General features: G+C 40.2%; 1 protein-coding gene and 1 long non-coding RNA gene across 2 annotated transcripts in view; one reads left to right on the forward strand and one right to left on the reverse strand.

The window, feature by feature from the left end:
- The window catches only part of LOC140527421 (transmembrane domain-containing protein TMIGD3-like), a 72,898-nt gene extending 71,873 nt beyond the window's left edge, over window positions 1-1,025 (reverse strand). Inside the window, exon 1 of the mRNA XM_072644340.1 lies at window positions 837-1,025. The gene's annotated coding sequence lies outside the window, so the exon portion shown is untranslated. The remainder of the gene's footprint in view (window positions 1-836) is intronic.
- On the forward strand, window positions 15-18,384 carry LOC140527425 (uncharacterized). Its single transcript, XR_011974795.1, has 4 exons — window positions 15-186; window positions 14,481-14,538; window positions 15,470-15,639; window positions 18,189-18,384. It is a non-coding gene; the product is annotated as an uncharacterized lncRNA (long non-coding RNA).
- The last annotated feature ends 1,919 nt before the right edge of the window (window positions 18,385-20,303 follow it).

A 20,303-nucleotide genomic window follows, 5' to 3' on the forward strand; every position in this document is an offset into this window, starting at 1 on the left:
CCCACCCTTCCCCCACCCCACAACCTTTCAAGGGACCTCTTTGTGTAGTAAAAAAGAAAAGAAAAAATATCTTCATACCTCTACAGTTTACTACTTGGGGCAAGTAATTTCCTGCTGCCTATCCCCAACCACCTCCTATACTTATGCCATTGGATGTCCTACATTCATCTTACTGTGAACATGAATGTTAAGATCTTTCGTTTCCCCTCTTCCCCTTTTCCTAACGTGTATTTCTGCAGAGCACATCACTTCCAGACAGCCAGGTTCACAGTCTCACAACCAGTCAATTCTTCCCTCCCCTTTGAACTTCTTATCCAACCAGATGCCACGTTTTGTTGAACACAGTGCCTAGTATATAGTGGGTATTACTTTTGATTGTTAATTGATTCACAATGTCTCTGGAATCCATTCCCCTTCTATCAACTAATCCAAACCTTCATCAGCTCTCACCTTATCTTCCCAATAGCTTCCTAATGGTTTTCCCTGATTTAAGTTCCTTCTATTATCCAATCCATCTTCCACATAGTTGCCAAATGGATCCTCCTAAAGCACAGATCTGGCTATGACACTCCTTTGACTAAAGGAGTCCCATTCTTCCCTTTAAGATATATCTTATTGTATTAATTATATCTTAAGATATAATATAATAATTATTATATTATTTATACTATATAAATTATGATTTTATATTAGAATTATTACATTATTAATTATATCTTAAGATATAATATAAGATATAATCTTCTGACTGACTTTTAAAGTCCTTCACAATATGACTCCACTTATTACCCACTACTCTTCTTCATGTAATCTATGGTCCAACTACACTGGCTTACTTGTTGTTCCTTACACACTGTGTTCCATCAGACTGTTGTCCTTGTTTTCAGTTCAGCCATCATAACCATCATTTAGGGAAGCAACCCCTGCAGAGAAGGAGTCAACATCCCTACCATCACCAAATGCCAACCAACTGCCATCAGCAGGGCATCCAAGTCAGCCTAACTGGAACAGCAAAGAACGCTGAGGAAAAGATAGGAAGTAGCATGTGTCAGATGGGTCAAACCATTGACCATCATCTCCCTTCAGATGCTGTTGGAGATGGCCCAGGATTCAAGAGCCCCAGAAATAACAACATCCCACCCAGAGCATTAGCCCTGCTACCAGGGATGGACCCTGGCAATTGTCTCTACCCTTAGTTCAGTCCCTACCTACTCAGTGACCACTGGTGCTAAAGACCAGGAAAGGAAAGTTCTCATGATCAAAGACTTTGGCATGGTCAAATAGTTCAACATCAGAAACAGATTGTCCCCCCAAAGATAATGACTTTAAAGAAGATGAATTACCATTTCCTTTGCTGCTTGTACTCTAAGGGTCATTGAGTTTTTCCATCTCATTTGTAGTAGATTCCTCCTAATATGTATTGTCTCCCCTATTAGATTATGAGCTCTTTGAAAGCAGGGACTCTCTTGCTTTTCTAATAGATTTACTTGTTTTTTCAAATAGATTTTTATCACTATCTTTTATTTTTTGTATCTCACAAATTTCCTCCTCTATTCCTCCCTGCCTTCCAGATAGTCATCTCTTAAGATGAAGAATTTTTTTTAAAAAGAAGAGGAAAATTATTTAGTAAAACTGATCAATAGTAAGTCAACATACATTTATTTAAGCACTTACTATGTGCCAGTCATTGTGCTATGTGCTAGAAATACAAAGAAAAGGAAAAACCAATCCCTGTTTTCAGCGAACTCAAAGTTTTTTGGTAGATACTCAACAGAGGGAAAACATTATTAGCAGGGGAGGCATTCAGCTAATAGAGTCAAGGGAAAAACAAGAGGCAGGGGCTGGGACAGGCTATGGTTCACTTAAAAATCACACATTCTATGCAGTGTTATATCCCCATAGGCGCCTACTTTGGCAAAGAAGTGGGGGGAAGTATTTTCTCATATCTCTTTTGGGGGCCAAGCTTGAATATTATAATTTTACAATATATTAATTACTTTTTGTTACTGTTCTTTCCATCTGCAGTAGTTTCACATTAATTCATATCAGTCTTTCAATGCTTCTTGGTAATCTTCAGGCAGTCATTTCTTAAAGCACAGTAATATTTGATTACATTCATATGCCACAATTTTTTTAGTCATGTTCAAATCAATAGGCAGCTCTCTACTTTCTTTCTAATTCTGTACTACTGCCAAAGTGTTCCTATAAATATTTTGGTGTATATGAGTCTTTGGGGAGGGGGGGGAGGTGTGAGGGGAGTTGTCAATTACCTCCTCGGGTTATTATGCCTAGTAGTGGATTCTCTGGGTTAAGGAATATGGACATTTTAACCGCTTTAATTGCATAATTCCCAGTTGCTTTTCAGGATAGTCACACCATTCACAGTTCCACCAGCAATGTATTGGCATGTCTGTCTTTCGCACTTCCTCCAACATTGTTTATTCTCATATTTTGTCATCTTTGCCAGTTTGCTGGGTATGAGGTGGGACCAAATGGTTGTTCTGATGTGCATTTCTCCTATTATTAGTGATTGGAAGCATTCTTTCTTATGGTTGTTAATAGTTTGCAAGTCTTTTGAAAATTGTTCATATTCTTTGACTACAATGGCTTTTGGTTATATGTATATATATACACACACTTATACATATGTATATATGTATGTATATCTGAACATACATGTACACTCATATACATTTATATATAAAAATGTAAGTGTGTATGTTAGTTGTCTGTGTTTTGGACAGCAAATCCTTATCAGAGATATTTGATATAAAGATTTTCCCCCCAATTAACTGCTTCCCTTCATATTCTAGATCCACTACTTGTGTTTGTGTTAAAGCTTTTCAATTTTATGTGACTGAAATGATCTATTTTGTCTTTTGTAAGAGCCTCTCTGCCCTGTCTAGTTAAGAACTCATCACTTACATATAGCTGTGAGAGGTATATGATGTTTCCTTTTCCTTTTTATTGATATTCAGGTCACATATCCATTCTGAATTTGTTGTGGAATATGGTGTACATCATTGGCCTAAGCCTAAGTCTGCCACACTGTTTTCCAATTTTCCTAGCAAATGTTATCAAGAGAATGGATATACCTAAAACACAGATCTGACCCAGATCTGACCATGTCACTCCTTTGATGAAGGAGCTTCATTCTGCCTCTTAAGATACAATACAAACTAGGAGCAGTTAGGTGGTAGAGTGAGTAGAATACTGTCCTGGAGTCAGGAGGACCTCAGTTCAAATTTGATCTCAGTCACTTGACACTTACTAGCTGTGTAACACTGGGCAAATCACTTAACCCTGATTGCCTCAACCCTCCAAAAAAGATAAAATACAATCTCCTACTTGACTTTCAAAGCTCTTCACAATATAGAGCCAGACTATATTTCCAAATTCATTACCTGTTACCACCCCTTCATGTGATCTGTGGTTAAACCACATTGGCACTTTTTATCCCTGAGGATCTTCTGTTCCACAAACCGGTTGTTGGGATGAGTTCCTCAAAGACTTCAAGTCATGGGTGTTCTGAAGCTGAGAAACTGAAAAAGGAAAAAAAAATGAAAAAGAAAAAGAGGCAGGAAAGCCTAAGATTAAGAATTGAGGGGAACCTTAGAGATCATCTAGCTTGTCACATTTTTTCAGATGAAAATCCAGAGGTCCACAGAAGGAAAGTACTTTCCCCAGAGTCACATGGTGGATATATACACTGGAACCAGGATTCTGATCCACCAGGTACTTAGGCAGCACTGTGCAGAAAGCACAGTACCTGGAGCCAGGAAGATCTGAATCGAATCCTTACTATTCAAACACTTACTAAGCTGTGTGATCCCGGGCAAGTCATTGAACCTCTCTGCGCCTTCATTTCCTCATTTATAAAATGAAGGATGATGTATTGGGGCTTTCCAGCTCTAAGTCTATGATTCTATGGACTACAAATTGTATCCCACATTATACAAGCAGTTGGGGGTTGAGTGGATAGAGTGCTGGGCTTGGAGTCAAGAAGACCTAGTTCAAATCTGAAACTTATTATTTGCATGACCCCAAGCAAATCACTCAGTTTCCCGAACTGCAAAATACATAATAACAGCATCTATCTCAAAGGCTTGTTGTGAAGCTCAAATGAGATAATATTTGAAAAGTACTTGGCACAGGGCCTGGCACACAGTAGATGCTGTAGAAATGTTTATTCCTCTTCCCCTTATATCACAATGCCTCTTCAGGATATGCTGAATACCACTTCTATAAGGGTTTGGGTTTTTTTTCCGCCACCCAGAGACACACATTCAAACAGAGACTCCCATGGTGCTATTGCTTTCCGCTGTTCTTGGGTGAGCAGTGAGACAAGGGAAAGAAGGCAGGAAGAAGGAAGACCAGCTAATCAGAGGAATCTGTACAAGAGTCAGACTCCAGAAGAAATAAAGGATGCAAGGAAATAAAGATGAGCCTGAGCAGCCATGTTTCCCCTGATCTGTTATGATTATAAGTAATATTTGGTGGGAAGAAAACTCTCCTGGAAGCAGACATGGCATATCTTGTTTTGTTTTTACTTAAGTAGGGTTTTTTGGAAGTCAGTCCACTCTTTGCTGCCAGACTCACAGTTCTCTAGTTGTATTCATTTCCTTTGATCAGAAGATGGCACGGTGACAAGATTGTCTTGCTTAAAAATAGTCCCAGGGAAGGAGAAATCTATTTGAGGGTGCTTCCTTCCCTTCCTGTGGCAAATAGAGAACTCGGTAGAGAGGAAATTTTAGTTTTACAGAGTCCAATGTCCTAACCTCAGCAATAATTTTGGAAGGCTATTTTTAGGGGTCCTTGTGAAGTTGTTTCTCCTATACTAACTGAAGTAGGAACTAAAAATGGCTTATAAGATACTGTCCAGAATCAAAGGTGAAAGGGTGAGCCTGGTGATATCAGGGGATTGAAAAATGAGGAGGAAGGGTTGTCAGGTGAAAAGGATCTCATATGTTTCTTTCAACCTGCACCTGATCAGGTATTCCCTTTATGATACAATTATGGTCAGTCATCCAGCCTCCACTTGAAGACCCCTAGGAATGGAAACCACTTCATTCCAAGCAGCCCACTCTGCTCCGGGACAGGTCTAATTGTTTTACATGAAGCAGGAATCTTTCTACTTCCATCTTTTCATCATTATTTTGCCTTCTGAAGCCAAACAGAGCCGACATAATCCCCACTAACTTTAAATACTGAAAACAGCTATCATGTTTCTCCCTGTCACCCACTTACCCACCCACTCAAGTCTTCTCCATGTTAAACATCTCCAGTTCCTTCAACACAAACAAGAAAAGCTAGCCGTTTTCTTTTATTTAATTCTCTTTTTATTATGCTGAATTTGAAATTCTATTGTTTTCATCCAGTTTGCAGTTCCTTAAAGGCAGTAAGTATTTCTCATTTTTGTCTTTCTATCCCAGGTGTCAATTGTAGTCTGGCCCACTACAGACATTTAATAAATGTTTTATTGAATTTTAACTATGTCACATACTCTTGCACAATCTGATCCACTTTTACCACTTCCCCTCTATACCATTAGCTTTTCATGATACTATCTGAGATTTCTCCTCATCTCCTCAGCTATGTTGGAAGGTCCTTGAGGAAAGTGTTTCTTGGTGTTTCCTATATGTACATGACCAACCTACATCCAGGAATTTCCAGAAAGTCAAGAAAAGAAAGGGTACTTTCAATGAGACTAGGTGAAGGATATCTCCTGGGTTTGGAATTCAGTTACTAGGGTCACCGTATCCCTTCAACCTCTAGCACAATACACTGTGCACAATTAGCACTCAAAAAAATATCATTGATTGGTTTACCAAGGACACAGTCTATTTCATTATTCATGAAATGCCTACTGTGTACAAAACACTGATAGGTTCTGAGGAAGCTACAAAGGTAGATGTGACATTTCTAAACCAGTACAGCTGCACTCTGTCCCCCTCTCAAATCCCTTGCTCCCTCTAAATCTTGGATCACTTCCACCATCTTCCTCTTCCAACTGGATCAAGTACAGATTTACGTTATCTAATCTCAACTGGCCATTCACTGAAACAAGACAGTACCCTTACTCCTCCCTAACTGATTTTCCATTCCATTTTCCACAATGGCTATTCTGAACTTTTTCTTGACTTTTTAAGCCTCCAATAGTACCTCTTCCTGCCCTCTCAACTGATGACCTGTCCTCACAGTTTACCAAAAAAAAAAAAAAATCTAACTACCTTCTGAAAACTCCCTCTTCTCTCTTCCCCCTTCCTCCTCACCTGACAACCCTTCCCCCACATTTTTACAACTTTCTGAATTCCTCTTTCTTCTTTATTCTAGTCTTGGATGAAAAGATGGCCCTTTTCCTTGCTAAGACCAAGTCCTCTATAAATGCACCTTTGATCCCCTTCCATCCCTGTCTTCTACAATAAATGTTCCCCATTATAACACCCCCTTCTCTAATTGTCCATCTTTTCCTAACTACTGGTTTCTTTGCAACTTCCTATAAACACATCCACATTTCTGCCATCTTCCCAAAACCCTCATTAGAGTCTATCACCCCTGTTATCATCCTATATCTCTGGTCTCTTTCTCAGCCAGACTCCATGAAAAAAGCTATTTACACCTCCTGCCAGAGAGGTGATGAACTTAAAATGCAGAGAGAATGAGTCATACATTTTGGGGAATGACCACTGTGAAAATTTACTTTGTTGGACTTTTTGGACATGCTGGACTATTTGGATATGTTTAGGGGAGATTTTCCCTTTTATTCAGTAGTGAGGGAAGGGGAAAAGTAGTGGGAAAAATAGACCATAAATGTGTGTAAAAATATGAAAAAAAAAGAGGAAAAATCCATCTCCAGTTGGTAACTCCATTTCCTTTCTTATCACTCTTGTGAACTCCTTTTATACTAGCCTCCAGTCTCATCACTGCTCTCTCAAAAACTGCTCTCTCTGAAGTTATCAACCATCTCCTAAATCCCCCAATCTAAAGACTCTTCTCAATTCTTATCCTCCTTGACATCTCTGATGCATTTGACCACTATCTCCTGAATATTCCCTCATCTCTGAGTTTTCAGGATAATATTCTCTCCTGATTTTCTTCCTACCCATTCCCTCTCAGTTTCCTTTACTGATTCATCATTCCTGTGACACTCGCTAACTGTGGGGATACTCCAAACCTTTTTTCTGGGCCCTCTTTTCTTTTCTCTTTACACTTTCTCTCAGAGAAAGTGCAGCAGCAGCAGCAGTACCTAGGTGGTTCAAGTGTCAACTCTTTGCAGATCACTTATTTATATATCCTTTCCTAGACTCTTCACTAAGCTCATCACCAACTACCTATTAAACATTTCAAATTGGATGTCCCAGAGGCAGCTCAAACTCCATCCATTCAAAGCAGAACTCTTTATGTCTCCCCTCCCCCAAGTCCATCACCCTCCAAATTTCCCTATTAATTGAGGGTACCATCATTCTAGTAACTCATATTTGCAACTTCAGGGTCATCCTAACTCTCACTCAAACCATATATCCAATTAGTCACCAAATCTTGACATTTCTATCCCCATTACAACTTTCACCTCTGACCTCTTTCCTCCACATTTCTCACCTGGATTATTTCGGTAATCTCCTAATTGGTCTCCTTACCTCAAATCTATATACTACTATCCACTGTTGCCACAGGGATTTTCCTCAAGTGCAGCTCTCTCCTTATCACTCCCCTATTCAATCAGTTTAGGTGAAACCTTCATAATCTGACCTTAACCTATCTCTCCAATCTCCTTAGACACTGCTCTTTTCCCCACTCCATAATCCAATCAAAATGGCCCCTCCGTTCTTTAGTCCCAACAGTTCATTTCTTGATTTCTTGCCTTTAGACTGACTGTCCTCCGTACCTGGAATATACTCTTTCCTCACCTCTGTCACACAGAATTTCTCTCCTTCAAAATGAAGCTCAGGTCCTTTCCTGATCTCCCCACTGCTAGTTCCCTTCCTCCCAAGCTACCTTGTATTTAACTATTTTATTTTTATTCTTTATATTTATTTTGTAGGGTTTTATAGGCACTTAACATCTCCTGAATTAGAATATAAACTCCAAGTGAGCAGAAATTATTTCATATTTGCATTTGTGCTCTCATCACCTAGCAAAGTGACCTATTGTAGTCACTTCATTAAGTAGCTACAACAATTAATGTTTGTTGATTGTCAGTCAACAAGCATTTAAGTGCTTACCCCATGTAGGGCACTAAATTAAGCACTGAGAATAACAAGAAAGGCAAAAGCAAGGTGGTTGCCCTCAGGGAGCTCATATTCTAACCAGGGAGACAGCAAGTAAGTAATTGTAAATATCTATAGGATAAAAGAGAGATAGTCTCAGAGGGAAGGCACTGGCCATGGTGATTGATTAAATGTTCATGATCAGTGTAGGGGCAAAAATAATGGTCCAGGTGGCATTTATTAGTCCTTCCTTTGGGGTGGGGATGGGCTGTGTGGCTGTGCTTATGGCACTGTTTGCTCCCACTTAACAAATGTTTAGTTTCCTTATCTTGGGGAAGTGTAATTGGTCCTGCTGTCAACCCTGTGCCTGCTTGATTTCGTGGTTTATAATAATTAATGAAGTCAGGTTTTTCCACAGCAGCTTCTCCAGGGGCCTCCAGATTGGCCTCCAGCCAAAGATCCATGTTCTCTACTAGAAGGAGGGGGAAGGGGAGTGATTAAAAATGACCCAGCCCCAGGTTACTAGGTAACCAAAGACAAACATCTTTAATAGAGCCTAAAATATCTGCCTCACCTTGGTCTGATGGTGATCTACAGCCACCAGCCACCAGAACCCCATTACTTCTGCATAAATGGCAGAGGAAGGGCAATAACTTCCTGGAGTACCCAAGATCCAAGCTGTGGATAGCTCTGTAGGACAATCAGACATTGATCTTGTGGCTTATGAGACAACTTTTCTAACAGGGAAATTGGAAGGAAAGAGTGAAGAGGAAGGGAATCAGAGGTCCAAACCCCTAGAAACTTTGCCTGATATCATGACATCCTAGGAATTTGCCCAGATTTCTCCTTGGAGATCACATCAGCCTACTCTTGTCGGAGCCTCTCTGCATTTTTCCAACCTAAAAGTGTTATATAAATATTAAAAAGCTACTATTGTCAGATAAGCGTTCCACCTTGGGAAGAAAAGATCATTTCAGGTTATGTATTCTACTTGGAGCAGGTGAGAGAGGGAGAAAGGGTCAAGAATTTAAAATGAGGGACCAATCCAAGATTTGTTCTTCCTTTTGCTGATCTTTTAGAACACCTGCTCTCTATATCACTCACAGAAATGCACCATCATAGATCAGAAAACCTAGAAAAGGGCCTCACACATCATCTAGTCAAAGCCTCTCATTTTCCATTCATCTGATATTTAATCATATGCTCTCATGTATATCTAATCATCCCAGCAGGACTAGATTATTTCAAGATAGGGAGCATGTTTTATATATCTCTGTCTCTTCCATAGCAATCTAGGGTAGTGCTTCGCATATAGTAGGCTTTCAATAAGTATTTATTGAACAAATAAGTCAATCAATCAGTTCCTAAGTGGGGCTCCAGTTATGATCTAGCTTTCCATTTTAGAACCATGAAACTGAAATATGACATGGGGAGTTTGAAGGTTATCTAAAGAAGAGCAACCAAATTAACTCAGAGATTGAGACCTCATGAATGGTGATGATGATGATGATGATAACGATGAAATAAGACCATTTAGCTTAATTGATTAAAGTATGATGTTAACATGCCAATGTTATAAGAGTTTGATTCCCCATAGTTAAATCTACACAGTTAATTTGATTCCTCATAGTTAAATCTTTTCCCTCAACCAGTCTTTTTATCTCTAATGCTGCTCAGCTATCTCACAAATTCATGTCACCCCAAAAATCTTCATTAGATCCTACCATCTCTTCATGCAGTCACCCTATAGCTCTCTTCCCTTCCCCAGCCAAATTCCTTGAAAAAGTTATCTATACTCCCTGTCTTCACTATGTCTCTTCTAACTTGTCCCTACTCTCAAAATATTTTGGGGATACCCTGTTTCCCAGAGCTAAGTCAGTACGTAGACTGTGCCCTGAGCTCAGCATAACAATATCCTTTGTGCTCACCCACTGGGGCAAAGTGTATTGCTTGAACCAGCACCAGGTGTTCACTGAGGAATTTAGTTCCCCCTGTTTCCCAGGGTCATCCATCACATGTTCACAATCCCTGTTTCTTATACTGTACTACTGTTACTGTCATAGAACTCTGGTTCTGTACCCCACAGGGTGGTCATGACTCCCCACACTTGAAACAATGTCTATTCCCACTGGACCCAAGAATGCCTATATTGTCCCAAGAAATGCCAACCATGAGAATAGTAACTCAAGACCTAAAAATGATTATGTCATGGTCCAACCCACTTGTGATTTTTATTTTTTTTTTATTTTTTTTTATTTTTTAATGTTTCTCTGATTTTTATGTATACAAGACCTGCTTTTGGTCCAGCATGTTAAACTCTCCTTCTTAGGAGGGGAGGGCTTCCACTTGCAGGCATCTCTTCCTCACTCTGAAATTAATTAAACTTCTGTGTCTGTCCTGACACACCTGTTAGCTAGACTGCTTGGTTTCAGCTCCAGCCACCCACAGATCAGAGGCCAGTTCTGGTCCACTTAATACCGATATTACCAACTGCCCTTTGGATATCTCAAACTGGATGTTTCATAGGTACCTCAGATTCAAAATGCCTCAAACTGAACTTCCTTCTTTCCAATTTGCCTGTTACTGTTGAGGGTACCACCATCTTCCAAGTCACCCAAGCTGAAAACTTTGGTTTCATGCACTTACCCCACATATTCAATCTGTATTGTATATATGTCATACAGCCACCAACCTTGGTCAGGCCCTCATCACCTCACATCAGGACTACTGCAATAGCCTTCTGATTGGTCTCCCTTCCTCAAGTCTCTTCCCATTTCAGTCTATCCTCCATCAACTGTCAAAGTGATTTTCCTAAAATATAAGTCCATGTCACAATCCTTACTCAATAAACTAGCACCTATATCATTACATATAGAGCCCTCTGGCATTTTAAAGTTCTTTAAATAGCCCCCTTCACACTCTGGTATTCCCCTAAACTGGCTTACTTATGGTTCCTCTCAAGTAAAACTCCATCTCCTTCTCTGAGCCTGTTCAAAGTCTGTCCCCAGTACCTGGAATGTTCTCCCTCTTCATTTCTGCCTCTTACATTCCCTGGTTTCCTTCAAGACACAGCTCAAATCCCAGTTTTCCCCAGAGATATTTGCTGATCCCTTCTCACAACCCCATCATCCTCTAGTGCCTTCCCCTCTGAGATTACCTTCCCCCAATACTCTACATATCTTTTTATATTTGCACGCTTCTGCCTACATCACTACTATGTGAGTTCCTTGTGGGCAGAAACACTATTTGCCTTTCTTTGCATCCCTACCATTTAGCTCAGTAGCCTGTCACATAGTATGCCCTTAATGAATGCTTATTGACTGACTGACTAAGAATGGAATTAGATTACCTTTAGAAGTGCTTTGTTAAAAGACCCTCAAAGCTTTCTAATAGAGATGGAGAGAGACAGACAAGCAGATGGTCTGAGACACAGTGACAGAGACAGAGATAGAAAGGAAAGATGCTTCTGGGTTTTCCCCTGCCTACAAGTGAAATACTTCTGCCAGCTGCTTGCTGCCCTACCCATCAGGAAGGGGCCAGAAGAGAGAGCCAAGAAAGGAAAAAAAGACTCCTTAGAAGACCTCTATGTTGTTAAGGCCCACCCACTTCAGTTGAGTTAGGTTATGCCTTAGTTCCTTAACAGGTTTCTTATTGGTCAGAGATTCTGAGTATTGAAAGCGATTTTACACCTTCTGAATTCCAAGCTCCAGACCAGGTCTGAAGGACAGTGGAGGTGTCCCCCCAACAGCCAAGTCAGTTTTGAACTGAGGCAAACCTGCCCAGTAAAGAATAGAAAACTGTCTCCCCAGTCCATACCCATGACTCACTGGGGCCCACTTTCTGGCTGGAGCAGACCTGAGCAGAGGCAAGTCACTAGGTACCACCCCACACTCCCCATTTCAAACAACTAGAAGATAACAAACTATGACAGTTGATAATGACATGTGACTAGTGTCCAGGTCAAGATATCTATAGCCAGATTGCTCCTACCAAGATCCCATAGCTGCTCCCCAGGTCAGATTTATTCCAGGACCCAAGGTGATATAATTTGGGGGGAGGGAAGGAGAGGAAAAGAAAGGTAACTGAACTGATGTAACTGCTGAAGATCATTCCTTCCTCTTCTTGTTGAGAATCTGTTCTTTGACTGCCACCATTTTTCTAGTTCTTGGAGAGCCTAGGCTCACTGTGGGGCAAAAGACCATGAGAGAGAGCAGTGGTGAGTAAGAAGTTTGTAAGCCTAGCAGACTGGACACCTACCCCTTCCTTCCATTTGCTCTTGAGAGTCAAAGAGGAAAAAATTTTTCCTCATCATACAGGTATTGCTTAACGTAATGATTGCTGGATGAAGTCAGTCAACTGACTGCCATGAAGAATAATTCATTCTGTAAAATCACTTCAGCTGGGGAACTCCCACCTCATCAGGATCCTTTGTCCTGGAGGGTTCTTCCCTCCCCCTGATTGAAAGGAAGAGACCTCTCTTCCCAGAACCACCATTTAAGGTCCAAGCCCACGTAAGCTCTCTCTTCATTTCCCATTTCTGAAGCCCAACTCAGCCATTTCTTCATTTTCCATTTCCCATCCTCTGAGTGTACTTTCTCCACCCTCTCTATACCATCCCCTACTTTTCTGGTTTTTGTTTCCTTTTGTAAGGTGCTTCCCCCATTAGCCTGTAAGCTCCTTTAAGGACAAGGATTGTCTTTCGCCTTTCTTTTTATCCCTAGCACTTAGCTCAATGATTGGCACATAATAGGCACTTAAATTATTATTTACTGATTAGCTGACCCTCCTACTAACCCAAACTTACTATCTTCCTCTCAGATCACTGTTATTATTGCTAGGGGTCTTAAATTTAGAAAGTTTTCAAGTCCCAAAAGAATGATTGTCTAATGGCAGAATTTCTAGCATTGTTATAGGTAGATGGGAGATTTTTAGGATACTAGGTCTTCTGGACACTCTTCAAATTGTGCCACACAGGCAACTGCCCACTCTACCTGATTATAAGGCAGGCCTTACATATGTCCTTCTAAGGATAAGCAGCTTTGAAAATAAAGGCAACGTATTGTTAGACTGGTGAAGAGAAGGTAAAGGAGGAAATAAAATAATAATCTCTAAATACATAGTGAAGAATATCAACTCTGTTTCCGGGAGGGCTAAGAGTCAAAAGAGCTCAATTCTTGCCTTACTAACTTTGTGATCACGAGAAAAATCCCTTAGCCACTCAGCCTCAATTTTTTCATCTGTAAAAAGGGTATAGCAACACCTGTGCTACCTAAACCCACTCCTGAGAGATAGGTTGTGGTATGAGGGTTTCTAACCCCTTTTAGCATCTGGACTGTTTTCAATGCCAAAAACTTTTACAAATACCCACATGATAGTGGTATTATGAGTAGTGCCAATTGAGAAAATACTTCAGGAACCCTTTAAAATTATTTTTATTCATGACAACAACACCCACATGCACTTGAAAATAGTTAATGTATGTGTATGTGGCACATTATTAATCAGCTTACAGAAGGTACATTTGCTTATTTACCATAGTATCCCCTTGAACTTTTGCAATGACTCTGAGGCCTCCCAGGGGTCTATAACCACTACCCCAGTGGTTCCCAAACTGAATCAGGAGTGAAAAGAAGTGAATTCTCACCCTGGCTCTTCCACTAACTGGTTGTGTGACCTTAGGCAAGTCAAATTCCATTCCTGGGCCTCAGTTCCTTCATCTACGAAATAAGGGGTCTGAGTCAAAAAGTATAAGGCCTCTTCCAACTCAGAGATTCCCTTCTTCTGTGCCCCAGGATGGCTGTGTGAATGCTAGCTGTTCTTACTGAAGCTGGGACAAAAATGAGATTAACCTATATTGGGCAGGAACAAACTTCCTAACAAGGGAGATTCTTTAAGGAATATGATGGACATTGCTAAGAGTTTCAAATTCTGAAAACTTTCAAGATAGACATTGCATGAGAGACCAAACAATAAGGAAGACAGTCATCAGGTTGGATGTCCACTCACTGAATACCTTCTACATGTAAGCTCCAGTAGGAAGTTCTAGATTTGAAGTAAGGATAAGTTAGGTTTAAATCCCAGACCTGGAACATACTAAAACATCCCTTCATGTCTCTGAGCCTCATTTCCACATTTGTGCAATGGGAAAATAGTACCTGTAATACTAACCTCAAAGTGTTGTGCTGATCAAGCAAGAACATACAAACAAAGCACTTTATAAACCTTAAAAAAGTCAGAGAAATATAATTTTATTATGATTATTTATTCTACTAGTTGCCATGGAGGTTCAAAGAAGAAAACATTCCTAAATGCTGGAAACTTACTTCTGCAGGTAAGGATAAGATATGTACACAAATGCCTATAAAAACAACAATATAGAATGTGGAAGATGCACTGAGAGATACAAAGCTCTAAGGAAACTCCCAGGGCAGTCAGCTGATCAATAAACATCTATTAAGCACTTACCATGTGCCCAGCACTGTGCTATGTTCTGGGGATACAAACAAAGGTAAGAGATGATCCTTGCCCTCAAGGAGCTTACAATCTAATGGGGAAGACAACATGCAAACAACTTTGTATGAATGAGCTGTATATACAGAATAAGTTGGAGATAATCAGTGAGGGAAGGCACAAGAGGGAAGGCTTCCTGTGGGAGGTGGGATTGGACCTCAAGGCAGCCAGAGAAGCCAGGAGAAAGAGATGAGGAGGGAGAGAAATACAGGCATGGGGGCATGCCACAGAAAATGCCTAGCATATGGAGATAAAGTATCACAGTGAGGAACAACAAGGAGGAGAAGGGAAGAGAATACATGATATCATATGATATATTTTATATAACATATTATATCCTGGAGGTGATAGGAAGTCATGGGAGTTCACTGGGTAAAGGGAGAGGGGAATGAGACTACCATCCTAGAAGTTGGGGAATGGACAAAATTACCTTTCCAACTTTATGATTCAATTTGTCAGACAGTGCCAACCATATCTCCACAAAGTCCTCCTCCAACACCTCCAATCATACTATGGAGGTGACCCACCCTCTGGCTCTGTCAGAGCAGCACAAGACTCTATTAACTTCTACCAGGCTAGTATGGAATCAAGACTGGTCCTTGCAGCAGGCAACTGTGTCTGTTTTCTAAGAATCACCTTAAGTAAGGACAGGCTCTTCACCACCAGGGTGACTGCTTAGAGATGAGATATTTGGTATGGCAACCCATGAAACAATACAAAAATGACTTTCTGTCTTGTGCATCTCCTTTCAGATTCTGCAGAGTGAAGGAAGAGGGTGAAGTTGCTGAGAACCACAGCTTTTAGGCAGCTTACAAACATTTACTTAGCTGTTGGTACTCTATAGGTGAGATCTTCAGACACTGACCAACAAGTGGAAATACTACTGAAGGAACTACATTTCAAGACAGAATGGACAAGGAAGGTAGGACATAGGGATGAAGAAGTTATTGGCATTGGGATGGTCTCAGCTTAAAGCATGTAGCAATATCAGATTTAGAATTGAGCTATCCTGACACCCAACCCCTTCCTGATATCATCAAATCACCTCCCTAATCTTTTGTTCTCACACTGTCTTCCTCCTGCCCAGTACTAAATTTTCCATATTCCCTGAAGCAGTCATGTCTAAATATTGGTTTAGGACTGAGTAAATACTTTCCTTTTCCATGACAGCAAATACATACTGTTTAACTTACAACTCCCTTGATTGGGACAAGCATTTTACAAGGCAAAATGAGTTATAGATTAATTCTACAATAAGTAAGCACCTGTTAGACAGCACAGGGCACACCAATGCCTGTCATATAAAGCCAGTACCTTCAGGGTGTAGCTCAAACTCATTAGCTGTGTTGTTGAACAAATGTCAGCTCAACTGCTTTGGTTTTTAAAAGTTCAAAAGAAGTGGAAAATGAGTTCTCATTAGTGCTTCCCAAGGCATTTCCTGTTTACCAAGGGTGAATTTGAAGCAGCTGTATTGGAAATTGAGACTAATTGAGACTTAAAGAGTTTCTGATCATTTGTCTTTGGAAATTAATATCTGAAGGACTATTAAGGGGAATGGAGAAGGGGAATAGAATGATGGGACAAGTGCCAGATTTGGAAGAGAGGGATTGAATCTGAGACCATAATTTACTTCCAAGTGACTTTGGACAAGCCACTATTCTCTGAGCCCCAGTTTCCTCATCTGTCAAATGAAATGCACTCAATAATCTCTAAGGACTCTTCCAGTTCCAAATCTGCAATCTCATAGGAAACAATCCCATCAACTATGAGATTATTCTGTCCAGGGTTAGGTCCCTGTTCCTGGATTTTTCCCCTTGGAATCCCAGGCTCTCACAATAAGATACAGGGCAACATGTCACTGCAAAGGGAAATATGAAGAGGACTCAGATCCATCCCACCCTGGAGGAGCTTAACAACAAGAGAAAAATGCAAGATGGATGACATGACATGTGAAAATGAAGCTGCCACAGGAGCAGAGTCCTCAAATTCCAGACTCTTAAGTTCCAAAGACACAAGCCACTGTTGTAGCTGTAACTAGGGAGGTATCATCAACTGACTCTGGGCCAAAGATGAAGCAAAAGCATGAAACTTCATTAAAGAGGATCAGGAACAGGGCAGGGCATGGAGAGGAACTTCCCCAGCCAACCATTTGGTCACTTCTTATTTTGATTAATTAATCTTGCTAAGCACTTTGCTCTTTTCCTTTCTGTGGTGTGGCTAGATTACAAGTATTATTTGCATTCTCTAAATTCAGCACCCTGAGATACTGTCCTAGTTAAGGTGCTGCCACCATTCTCAATTCATAAGCATTATAGAATTGCAGAGTCAGACGGGACAACAAAGGTCATCTAAGTCAATCCCTGCCCAAAGTGAGTCCTTCCTATGATCCATTTTACAAGTAATAATCCAGCTTTCATTCAATTTAGCAATATGCGTCTTATAAACATTTACTCTGTCCAAGGCACCAAGTTTACAAAGATGAGAAACTTACAGTCTCTTCCCTCAAAAAGCTTAGGATTTAATGGGATAAATAGGCAAGTCAGTCAGTCAGTATACAAACAAGCATAATAAAAAATAAAAAGTGATGGGAGAAGGGTCGCGAGAAAGTTAAAAAAAACAAAACAAAACTCCCAAATGAGTGCTCTGGGACAAGGGAGAACTTATATTCTCCCTTCTCCCCAGCCAGTAATCCCTCTCCTAGAAAATCACAGGCCATTCCATAGGCTATTGGAGGTTTGTGTAACTTACAAACTTCTGGGTATGTGTCCAATGGCTCCCCAGGGGAGTCCACCCCTAGAGATAAGATAGATAAGTAAGTGTGCACAGTGAATATATAAGCTGTTTCTGCTATATAAATGAAGCACTTTGACAGGTGTATTAATTTTTTCAGGCCATTAGGGCCCTCTTCTGTAAATGGCTGTCTTAGTATATGAAGGAGCACCTGAGAGGCCTGAAAGAGGCCATTATTGGTCCCATCTCACTCCAGGAGGCTTCATTTATTAAAAAGGGGCAATTTATAACTTAAGAACATCTAGTGCAGCATTATTTACTAGTGGTAGCAGCAGCTTCTGCCACAAGGGAAAAAAACCAACTCTGCCTCTGATCCCTTTATGATACCTAAAGGAAGAGGATAAAAATTGATGGTCAGACAAAATTCTCTCCCCTAGGGCTATACCTGCCCGGAAAGTGGTTACCAAAGAAAACATCAACAGTCTTGTTTGTGACTGGATTTTTTCTTATGTCATGGGGACATAAGGATAGATAGGAAATAGATTTGCTGTTTTACTCTAAGTAAAGCAGGAAGGATGAAAGCGGTTGTTTCCAATTATTCAGTGAATATTTCAACCCCAATTCTCCCTAGAATTCAGAGGTTTGTCACCTGGAGTCTGTGAACTTATTCTAAAAATATTTTGATAACATTCGAGCATAATTGGTTTCCTTTATAATCCTGTGTAATTTTATTTTATTTAGGCTTCCCCAGACTGCCGAGGGAGTCTATGATACAAAAAAGAGAAGCCCTGAATTAGATGTCACAATGCCACGGCTATCCCATCCTTCCCCTTCTAACTTGGCTTCCTTGTTTTCTTTGATTAACCTAGTTCTTTAATAGGAGCAGTCAAGATTAATTTGCTCTCCATTAGTACTTAATAAAAACTCTTGAACAGTGTTGGGAAATACTTTATAATGTGTTTTTAAAAACCTATGGTATTCCATTTAAGTGTGGGGGAGGAAGAGAGAGACAGAGACAGGGAGAGAGACAGAGACTGAAGGGGGCAGTTCCCCTGAGGTGGCTGAATGTATCAGAAGCCAAGCAAAGAAACCTAGAGTCCCAGGTCTGATGGAGACCAGTTACACTTAGTTACAGGGCAAAAAACAAGCAGGACAAGGAAACTTAGGAGTTACTAAGCTTCAGGTGTTGTTTCTGGTTGGAAAAAGACTAAGTATTCTTGTGGTGGAAAGAGCACAGTCTACAGCATGAAAGAACCTGAGACCAATTGCTCCGCTATTTACCACATTATTTAGGCAAGTCCTCTAATCTCTATGGGTCTCAGTTTCTCCATTTATACAATAAGGGAGTTGAAGGAGGGTAGGGGAGAGAGAAAATACATGCTTAATTGAAAAAACAAAATAAAGGAGTGGAATAGTCCCTTTCACATTTAAATCATATGAGCATTTAATGGATATACATAATTGATCTTTGTTCCCAGTTAATCACATCTAAAGGAAGGCTGGTCTCTCAGAAATTAGGCTAAGCACTACTGTCCAGCTGATTTAGATAAAGTTTAGATAGAATGTATAGACAGATACAGATAGAAATATACTCTATATCTATACGTACATACTCTGTCTAAACTTGATATATACATGAATGTGCCTGTGTGTATAGTCATGTAAATACACATACATATATGTGTGTGTGTGTGTGTGTGTGTGTATATATATATATATATATATATATATATATATATATCCACATTTAAAGATAAATAGATAGATACGGTATCATTAAGAGAGGCCCTCTCCCATGGAGATAAGCATGAACACTTAAGCACTGTTTGGGAAAGATATTTGTTATGGTTACTAAAGGACTTGAAGAACCAGAGGTTTCTGCTTGGTTTTTGTCTGTCTCTGTAGGGTGGGAGAGGGGCATATGGAATGTGCCAAAGATTAGTGACTGAAACACAATGAGCCTCCTACTCAGTGGAGTAAGGAAAGACAGCTTCCAATCTCTTTCTGGGCTCTCCTGTGAATTTTGTGCAAGTGCGAAGGCTGATAAGTTCTGTCTATCACCATTACTATCCCCAGTGGAGTGGAGCAAGTCTGTGTGCTTGCTCGTATGCTTTTTAGGATTTTTTTTCTAGTAACATTATCAGATGCTTTCAATGGGGATGAAAATGGTATCAAGGTCAGCTACCACACTGATGGTAAATTATTTAACTTTAAGGCTGCAAGCCAAGACTAAAGTGGAAAAAGAATTGGTGCATGATTTTTTTGTTGGAAGATGATTGTGCACTCAATGTAGCCTCTGAAGTTGAGATATAACAAAGTAAGGATCAATTCTCTGCTGCTTGTGCTAATTTTGGCCTAATAGTAAACACAGGTTTTCCACCATCCAGCACCACATCATCCCTATGGGGAAACACTGATTACAGCAAATGGGGACATTTTGAATAGGTTCACTTACCTTGGCAATATACTTTCCAGGGACCTACACATAGATAATGATGTTCATTCACCCATTGTCAGAACTAGCTCAGTGTTTGGGAGGCTCCAAAAGAAAGTGTGGGAGAAAAAAGGTATTAGACTGACTACCGAACTGAAGGTATACAGAGTTATTGGTGCTGACATCATTGTTGTATGCCTATGAAACCTGGATAATATACTAGTACCATGCAAGGAAACTGAATTGCTTCCATTTGAATTGCCTTAAAAAGATTCTGAAGATTACCAGGCAAGATAAGGTACTGGACACTGAGGTCCTTTCTTGAGCTAAACTGCAGAGTGCAACTTTGATGGACTGGCCATGTTATTTGCATTCCAAATGTATATTTGCCTAAAGGACTATTTTGTTGAGAAGGTAGGCAT

This window comes from Notamacropus eugenii, chromosome 2 (genome assembly GCF_028372415.1).
Source record: "Notamacropus eugenii isolate mMacEug1 chromosome 2, mMacEug1.pri_v2, whole genome shotgun sequence".
NCBI classification, from domain to species: Eukaryota; Metazoa; Chordata; class Mammalia; order Diprotodontia; family Macropodidae; genus Notamacropus; species Notamacropus eugenii.